Raw genomic sequence first — 9,917 nt, 5'->3', positions numbered from 1 at the left:
ATGGGACAAAATGCCCCAAAGCGAAGCTCAATAAGATCAATGCATAAGTGTTGTGAAATGAAAAGGGATACATGAGTATGTGAAAAAGTGAGTAGAATGGGTAGTTAGGTTAGAACTTAATTGTATAGGATGTCATAGGCTAGGTGGGAAGTTTAAGCTTATCAAAGATTCAAATTTCAAGCTCACTTGACCAAATATGCATCCTTACCTTGACCCTAGCCCCATTACAACCAAAGAAAAGACCTCATGATATATGTATGCATGCATGAAATATTTGTTGATTGTTAGAAGAAAAACAAATCTTAGAAAGCATGACTAAGAGAGAATTGAGAGAATCAACCCTAAACACTTGAGCGAATAGAGTGCAAACACTACCGGTGAGCGTTCGATGCTCAATTACATGTTTTCACCTACACTCATCACACTTCATGCAAGTTTGTAAAAATATTTAATAACTCAATTAATTTGTGGATTAGACTTGCTAGTCCTTAGCCCTTGTGCATATATGCTTCTTGGGAAATGATTTATTTTGACCAAGCAATTGCATTCATCTAGATAGTTGCATATAGGTAGATTGCATTTAGTTAGTTTCCATTGAATAAATGCCATACCCTTACTTCATTCTTGGTTTAAGCATGAGGACATGCTTGGTTTAAGTGTGGGGAGGTTGATAAACCCCGTTTTGACGGTTTATCTTGTATTGATTTTAAGAGATTTTAATACCTTTTACCCACATTTATTCAATGAATTAGCATAGTTTTGTGATTGTCTCCTTATTTGTGCTTAGATGTGAAAACATGCTTTCTAGACCTTAAAGTAGCTAAATTCAATTCACCTTTGATTCCACTAGATGCCTTGATATATTTGTTAGTGATTTCAGATTGAAAAGGCTAGGAATGGATCAAAGGAGTGAAGAGGGAAAGCATGCAAAGTGGAGAAATCATGAAAAGTCAAAGAAGTTGAACTCGCCCATGGACGCGCGCGCGCACCTGGCGCTTGCGCGCACCTTGCGAATCACCCCATGGAGGCGTACGCGTGCTGTGCGCGTACGCGTCGGTGCTGGTTTATGATTTTTTAATGAAAACATGACCAACGAATTCTCAAGTGTTGTGGGGCCCAATCCCAACCAACTTTGGCACCTAAACTGCTATTTAAAGCCAAGGATTGAAGAGCAAAAGGGAGATTGTCTCACTTTAGTTCATTTTCACTCATTAGGATTAGTTTAGAGGTAGTTTCTAGAGAGAGAAGCTCTCTCTTCTCTCTAGAATTAGGATTAGGATTAGGTTTAGTTCTTAGATCTAGGTTTCCATTCATTCATTCTTCTACTTCTACTCTTCAATTTATTGTAGTTACATTCATTCTTCTTCCATTCTTTTGTTGTAATTTCCTTTGTGTTGTTCTTATGTTTTGTTGTAGATCTACTATTGTTCCTTCCATTTTCTTTCAATTCAATAAGAGGTAATTCATGTAGATCTTGTTTCCTTTAATTGTTGTTGTTAATTCTTTACATTTGATTGTTGTTAGAATTAATTCTTGTTGTTGATTTACTATGCTTTTCTTTTGTGCCTTCCAAGTGTTTGATAAAATGCTTGGTTGGATTTTTGAGTAGAGTTTTATGTTCTTGGTTTGGAAAGGTAACTTATGAACTCTTGAGTTGCTAATGTCCAAGTAATTGATGATTGGGATCCATTGACTCTAGTTCTCACTAATTGAATTAGTGGAGAGTTAGGACTTATGGACTAGGATTGATATAGCTCATTTGACTTTCCTTTACTATTAGTTAGAGGATGATTTAATGAGATTAATCCTTGCCAATTCTCATATTGTGGTTAGTGATTAGGATAGAGACCCTTGACTACCAACCCTTGCCAAGACCTTTTTAGCCATTAGTTTACTTTCTTGCCATTTATCTTTCATGCCTCTTATCAAAACCCTAAAAATAACTCATAACCAATAACAAGACACTTCATTACAATTCCTAGGGAGAACGACCCGAGGTTCAATACTTCGGTTTATAAATTTTAGGGGTTTGTATTAGTGACAAACAACTTTTTGTATGAAAGGATTATTGCTTGGTTTAGAAACTATACTTGCAACGAGATTTCATTAGTGAAATTCTAAACCGTCAAAAATTCAATCATCAGACATATTTTCTAGTTTTTTTGGTTCTTTGTTCTTCTAGAGAGAGAAACTCTTGTTCCTCTCTAGATCTAGCTTTAATTTGATCTTTCCTTGTTGAGTTCTGAATTGGATCTTGTTAATTACTAGTTTTGATTGTTAAATTTGAATTCCTTAGTATAATTTTGCTTAGATCTTGTGTTAGTTTTATGGATTCTTGTCAATTTTCACTTTATACCCATTGCATGAATGCTGTGAATCTTGACTTGTTGATGTTACATTGATGATTTCTATGATTAGTTGTGTTATTTGAGTGATTGTAAGTTGATATTTGATAGTGGGTATTTGTTAATTTCAATCCAATTGTAATTTGAACATGTCTTTTGTTAATGCTTACCATGTGTTTGATGAATTGTTTACCTTAATTATGGAGTAGTTCTTTTTACTCTTGGCTTAGACTAAGGGAATTGGGTAAACTTGAGTCATTGGGTCTAATGGATTTGATGATTTGGGAACCCTTAGTGGTCAATTTGATAGCCATTGACACTAGCCTACTACTAGGTTAATTGGTAGTGAGGTTAGACCTTATGGGTTGATGTTGACCAAACTATTTAATGTACTTCATAGAAGTAGACTTAGTGGGTTTGACTCCTCATAATTGTCAAGATATGGTTATTAGACAAGGATAGTGACCCCAATTCCCATGTCTAGCTAAGAGTTGTTTTTATCATTCTTATTTGGAAACCCAAAAATCTTTATTGCCTTGCCTTAGTTATAGTTATTGTTTAGTTGAGAGTAGAATTAAATTGAATGTTGTCTTCTTAGTTTGGAATTGCTCACATCTTACTTAGTTATTTGAATTAGTTCCTTGCACTTTAAGATTACTTGTTTGCTAAGATTCCTAGTTTACTTTCTTGCTCATGACTTACAACCCCAGATTTCTAACCAATGTTGAAGCACATGTTTGAGCATTCCTTGTGAGACGACCCGAAGTTTGAATACTTTAGTTACTTTATTAGGGTTGAACTTATGACAACCAATTCCTTTCTAAATTGAGGATTGTTGTTGGTAGAGCTATACTTGCAATGCAACTTCATTGAGAAATTCTCTTCTGACGCAATTTCACGTGATCAATCACGACAGAGCTACAGGTCGGCAAGGTGAAAACAAATTCACCGCCTGGCCACGATGAAAATCAAATTTATCATCCAAATTTCGACAAAAGTCGACAAAGTGAAAACCAAATTTACCGCCCGACTTCGACAAAGTCGGCCAAGTGAGAACCAAACTCACCGCCCAACTTCTACAAAATCGGCAAGATGAAAAGCGACAGAACAATGCAAGAAGTTATAAAAAGCAATCCATGAATAGAGACCTGACGAGGTCTGAAACAAAAAACGGATTACTAGAAATAACTTAGAAGGGACCGACATGATGAAGTCGGCCCGACAAAGCTACAAAAAGTTATAAAAGTAATCCATAAAAAGAGACCTGACAAGATCCAAATAAAATGGATTACTAGAAATAACTTGGGAAGGGACCGACATCAAGAAGTCGACCCAAGCTGATTAAAGCGACAGAATTATAAAAAGTAAATCCATAAAAAAGAGATCCAACGAGGTCCAAAATAAAAATGGATTACTAGAAATAACTCAAGGAGATCCGACAAGAAAAGTCGACCAACAGAAGACGTGCGCTAAAAGGGACACAGCTCTGCCCAAAAAGCCACAACTTCACGACAAGGCTATCAAAATTGTTCAGACTGACTAAAAAGTGTTCTACGAGAACACTAAAAAGTCGTCGGACAAGTTAGCCCCAAAGACCACCTCGACCAAACAGAAAGTGGATAAAACCAGAAGTGATCAAAAGAGGTCGGACAACAAAGTACCAACACTCTACAAAGATCTACAAAAGGGACAAAGACATCTCGTAAACAGCTAGAGGAAGGCCAGGAATGCTTTGCTGAAAGGTACGAAGTCTTAAAAAAAGACACTACTTAAAATGCAAGAGCACAAGTCAAAATGGCACTAAAAGGTCATCCAAACAAATTATAAAAGGGTTCCCCATCGGAACACTGCCTAAAAAGTTGTTGGATTATGACTAAAAAGCCCGAACAGTGAAGACAAACAAATCAGAAGAAGACTGAAAAACCCCCTCAATAAACTAAAAGGGGCAATACCAGACTCGCACAAGGAGAAACAACTCAAAGTCAGGATGCTTGAGCATGACTTTCCCAAAGAGATCGAAGCTGTGAAAGCACGATCTCACGGAAAGGTCCGAACTCAAGCAGGGGCACTGTTCATGCATCGGTTCGAGCTATAAAGGACTGGGTTGGCTGACCTCTTAGAAGGTTGGCCCGTGACCGACCTCTTGGAAAGTTGGCCCATTACCGACCTCTTCTCAAAGAGCTCAGCCAAATCACCAGGAAAGCCCAAAAGAGGGCCCAAACAGAGGAACACGACCCAAGTCCAAAGGCAGCCCAAGCCTAGAAAGATAAGGGCGGTTCCCTTAAAGATAAGATAACTCGACTCAAAGATAAGATAAGATAACTATCTTATCTCCATGAAAAGATCACTCTACAACATTATAAATATACTAGAGCACCTAGGTATAACTTATACTCTGATTCTACTAAAAACCTACTTAATACCCTTGCTAACTTAAGCATCGGAGTCCCTTGTAGACACCACCACCCTTCGGTGACGAAGGATCAGCACCACCACCAAGTCCAACAAGTTGGACACGGTGGCTCTGGCCACCATCATCAAGTCGGACGCAATAGCGCCGACCAGCATAGAAGATCTCATCTGAGATCGACCTACAGTTTCAGGTAACCCTCGGAACAGGTATCGAAAACTTTGGTGAGCTCGGATAGTAATGATTCCTCACTTTGTGTTTTTACCAACATGTCGTCTACATATACCTCTATTAGTTTCCCAATATGATCTGTGAAGACTTTGTTCATCAATCTTTGGTAGGTAGCTCCTACATTTTTGAGCCCAAATGGCATGACAATATAACAGTAATTTGCTTTTGGGGTTAGGAATGAGGTCTTTTCTTGGTCGGTGGGTACATTGGGATTTGATTATATCCTGAATACGTATCCATGAAGGAGTGGTACTTGTATCCGGCGGAGGCATCTACTAGAGTATCTATACTCGGGAGTGGATAGGGGTCTTTTGGGCAAGCTTTACTGAGATCGGTGTAGTCGGTGCACATTCGCCACTTCCCATTTGACTTTTTTACCAAGACCACGTTGGCTAGCCATAGTGGGTACTTGACCTCTCTTATGAATCCTGCCTCTAGTAAGGCTTGTACCTGTTCATCCACAGCCTGGGACCTTTCTGGTACGAGCCTCCTACGCTTCTACTGCACTGGCCGAGATCTTAGGTATACCGCCAGTTTGTGGCACATTAGCTTGGGGTCTGTGCCCAGTGATGAGCGGATAATTTATACGCTTTTTGGCATTGTTTTTAGTATGCTTTTAGTATGTTTTAGTTAGTTTTATTATATTTTTATTAGTTTTTATTTAAAATTCACTTTTCTTGAATTTACTATGAGTTTGTGTATTTTTCTGTGATTTTAGGTATTTTCTGGCTGAAATTGAGGGACATGAGCAAAAATCTGATTCAGAGGCTGAAAAGGGCTGCAGATGCTGTTGGATTCTGACCTCCCTGCACTCGAAGTGGATTTTCTAGAGCTACAGAAGCCCAATTGGCGCGCTCTCAATTGCGTTGGAAATTAGACATCCAGGGCTTTCCAGCAATATATAATAGTCCATACTTTGCCTGAGATTTGATGGCCCAAACAGGCGTTCCAAGTCAGATTCACAATTCCCAGTGTTAAACGCCGGAACTGGCACAAAAGTGGGAGTTAAACGCCCAAACTGGCACAAAAGCTGGCGTTTAACTCCAAGAAAAGTCTCTACACATGGAAGCTTCAATGCTCAGCCCAAGCACACACCAAGTGGGCCCGAAAGTGGATTTTTATGTCATTTACTCATTTCTGTAAACCCTAGGCTACTAGTTCTCTATAAATAGGACCTTTTGCTATTGTATTTGGGGGATCTTTCAATCTTCGGATGATCTTTTGATCATGTTTTTATGATTGAACCCTCTTTGGGAGGCTGGCCATTCAGCCATACCTAGACCTTGTTCTTATGTATTTTCAACGGTAGAGTTTCTACACACCATAGATTAAGGTGTGGAGCTTTGCTGTACCTCGAGTATTAATGCAATTACTATTGTTCTTCTATTCAATTCAGCTTATTCTTGTTCTAAGATATCACTTGTTCCTCAACTTGATGAATGTGATGATCCGTGACACTCATCATCATTCTCACCTATGAACGTGTGCCTGACAACCACCTCCATTCTACCATAGATTGAGTGGATATCTCTTGGATTCCTTAATCAGAATCTTTGTGGTATAAGCTAGAATCCATTGGCGGCCATTCTTGAGAATCCGGAAGGTCTAAACATTGTCTGTGGTATTCTGAGTAGGATTCAGGGATTGAATGACTGTGACGAGCTTCAAACTCGCAATTGTTGGGCGTTAGTGACAGACACAACAGAATCACTGGATTCTATTCCAACATGATTGAGAACCGACAAATGAATAGCCGTGCTGTGACAGAGCGCGTTGAACATTTTCACTGAGAGGACGGGACTGTAGCCATTGACAACGGTGATGCCCAACATACAGCTTGCCATGGAAAGGAGTAAGAATGATTGGATGAAGACAGTAGGAAAGCAGAGAGACGGAAGGGACAAAGCATCTCCATACGCTTATCTGAAATTCTCACCAATGAATTACATAAGTATCTCTATCTTTATTTTATGTTTTATTTATCTTTTAATCATTAATCCTCCATAACCATTTGAATCCGCCTGACTGAGATTTACAAGATGACCATAGCTTGCTTCATACCAACAATCTCCGTGGGATCGACCCTTACTCGCGTAAGGTTTATTACTTGGACGACCCAGTGCACTTGCTGGTTAGTTGTGCGAAGTTGTGATAAAGATTTGAGATTGCAATTGAGCGTACCATGTTGATGGCGCCATTGATGATCACAATTTCGTGCACCAAGTTTTTGGCGCCGTTGCCGGGGATTGTTTGAGTTTGGACAACTGACGGTTCATCTTGTTTCTTAGATTAGGTAATTTTATTTTATGTTTAAGCTTTTTACTTTTCGAAAATTTTTCAAAAATACAAAAAAATATTTCTATTTTGTTCTTCAGAGTTTTTAAGAATGGATTCTAGAGTTTCATGATGATTTGTTGAAGTATGGCTGGCTGTGAAGCCATGTCTAATCTTTTGGACCGAGGTTTCAACTTATCATCACAAGAGCTTGTTGATTTCTATCAATTTTGTTGTTGTGAGCAATGATCTGCTAAAGTCTAAGACTAGCATTGCAATGATTCCTGGAATTCTCATTAAGAATTTTGAACCCTTGTTTTTCTTTTCCACTCAATTTTTGAAAAAGCACAAAAAAATTTATAAAATCTTAAAATCAAAAATATTTTTATGTTTCTTGTTTGAGTCTAGTGTCTAATTTTAAGTTTGGTGTCAATTGCATGTCTTTATTCTTCTAATTTTTGAAAATTACATGCATTATGTTCTTCATTGATCTTCAAGTTGTTCTTGATGATTTCCTTGCTCTGATCTTTAAATTCTCTTGTCTTGAGTGTTTTGTTGTTTCTCATATGCATTCTCAATTTGTTAGTGTCAATAGTATACAAACTTCTAAGTTTGGTGTCTTGCATGCATTGTTTATTTGATCTTAGTGGCATTTTGATTATTCCTCATCATTAAAAATTCAAAAAAAAATTTAATTTGTGTCTTTTCAAGTCAATAATACAGAGAATTGAAGATTCAGAACATGCAGCAGAGGAATTACACAGAAAAAGCTGGGTGTTCAAAACTTCCAGTGAAGAAGGAAAACTGGCATTTAAACGCCAGCCGGGGTACCTGGCTGGGCGTTTAACGCCCAAAAGGGTAGCATTTTGGGTGTTAAACGCCAGAATGGATACCATTCTGGGCGTTTAACGCCAGGATGATACAAGAGGGAAGATTTTGTTTTTAATTCAAATTTTTTTTCAAGTTTTCATAATTTTTCAAAATCAAATCTTTTTCAAACCATATCTTTTCAATCATATATTTTCAAAATCAATTTCTTTCCGTTCTCAAAAATACTTGCCTACAATTAATGATTTTATTCAACATTTCAAGTATGTTGCCTTTTCTGTTAAGAAAGGTTTAATATTTGAATCATATCCTTTAAATTTCTTGCTAGCCAAGTCATTAATTTTAAAAATCAAACCTTTTTTAAATTGTTTCTCAATCATATCTTTTCAATCATATCTTTTTAAAACCATAACTCTTCAATCATATCTTCTTAATCACATCTTTTTCCAAATAATTTTCAATCTTTTTGATTTCTAATTTCAAAATCTTTTTCAAAAATCACTTTATTTCTTTCCCAACTTTAATTTTCGAAAATCATTCTTCAATTTTTCAAAATTTCTTCAAAATATTTTAATTTATTTTCGAAAATTCTTCCCCTCTTCTCACATCCTTCTATTTAAAGACTAACACTCCTCCCCTATCAACAATTTGAACTCTATCTCTCTTGATAAGTTTGAATTCTTCTTCTTCTACCTCATCCTTCTATTCTTCTTTTCCTCTGACATCTCAAGGAATCTCTATACTGTGACATAGAGGATTCCATATTTTCTTATTCTCTTCTCTTTCATATGAGCAGGAGCAAAGACAAAAGCATTCTTGTTGAGGCTGATCCTGAACCTGAAAGGACCTTGAAGCGAAAGCTAAGAGAAGCTAAAGCACTACTCTCTGTAGAGGACCTAACAGAAATCTTCAAACAAGAAGAAGACATGGCAGCCGAAAACAACAACAATGCCAACAATGCAAGGAAGGTGTTGGGTGACTTTACTGCACCTACTCCCGACTTCTATGGGAGAAGCATCTCTATCCCTGCCATTGGAGCAAACAACTTTGAGCTTAAGCCTTAATTAGTTTCTCTAATGTAACAGAATTGCAAGTTCCATGGACTTTCATTGGAAGATCCTCATTAGTTTTTAGCTGAATTCTTGCAAATCTGTGACACTGTCAAGACTAATGGGGTTGACCCTAAGGTCTACAGACTTATGCTATTCCCTTTTGCTGTAAGAGACAGAGCTAGGATATGGTTGGACTCACAACCTAAAGAAAGCCTGAACTCTTGGGAAAAGCTAGTCAATGCCTTCTTGGCAAAATTCTTTCCACCTCAAAAATTGAGTAAGCTTAGAGTGGAAGTCCAAACCTTTAGACAGAAGGAAGGTGAATCCCTCTATGAAGCTTGGGAAAGATACAAACAATTGATCAGAAAGTATCCTTCTGACATGCTTTCTGAATGGAGCATCATAGGTATCTTCTATGATGGTCTGTCTGAACTGTCCAAGATGTCATTGGACAGCTCTGCTGGAGGATCTCTTCATCTGAAGAAGACGCCTGCAGAAGCTCAAGAACTCATTGAAATGGTTGCAAATAACCAATTCATGTACACTTCTGAAAGGAATCCTGTGAACAATGGGACGAATCACAAGAAAGGAGTTCTTGAGATTGATACTCTGAATGCCATATTGGCTCAGAACAAAATATTGACTCAGCAAGTCAATATGATTTCTCAAAGTCTGTCTGGAATGCAAGCTTCACCAAGCAGTACTAAGGACGCTTCATCTGAAGAAGAAGCTTATGATCCTGAGAACCCATCAATGGAAGAGGTGAATTACATGGGA

General features: G+C 37.7%; 1 non-coding gene across 1 annotated transcript; it reads right to left on the bottom strand.

The window, feature by feature from the left end:
- Positions 1 to 9,419: 9,419 nt before the first annotated feature.
- On the bottom strand, positions 9,420 to 9,527 carry LOC112765020 (small nucleolar RNA R71). Its single transcript, XR_003183461.1, has one exon. It is a non-coding gene; the product is annotated as a small nucleolar RNA R71 (small nucleolar RNA).
- Between the last annotated feature and the right edge of the window lie 390 nt (positions 9,528 to 9,917).

This window comes from Arachis hypogaea, chromosome 2 (genome assembly GCF_003086295.3).
Source record: "Arachis hypogaea cultivar Tifrunner chromosome 2, arahy.Tifrunner.gnm2.J5K5, whole genome shotgun sequence".
NCBI lineage: Eukaryota > Viridiplantae > Streptophyta > Magnoliopsida > Fabales > Fabaceae > Arachis > Arachis hypogaea.
The sequence above is the reverse complement of the archived record's forward strand: the minus strand, read 5'-3'. Positions and strand labels throughout refer to the sequence as shown.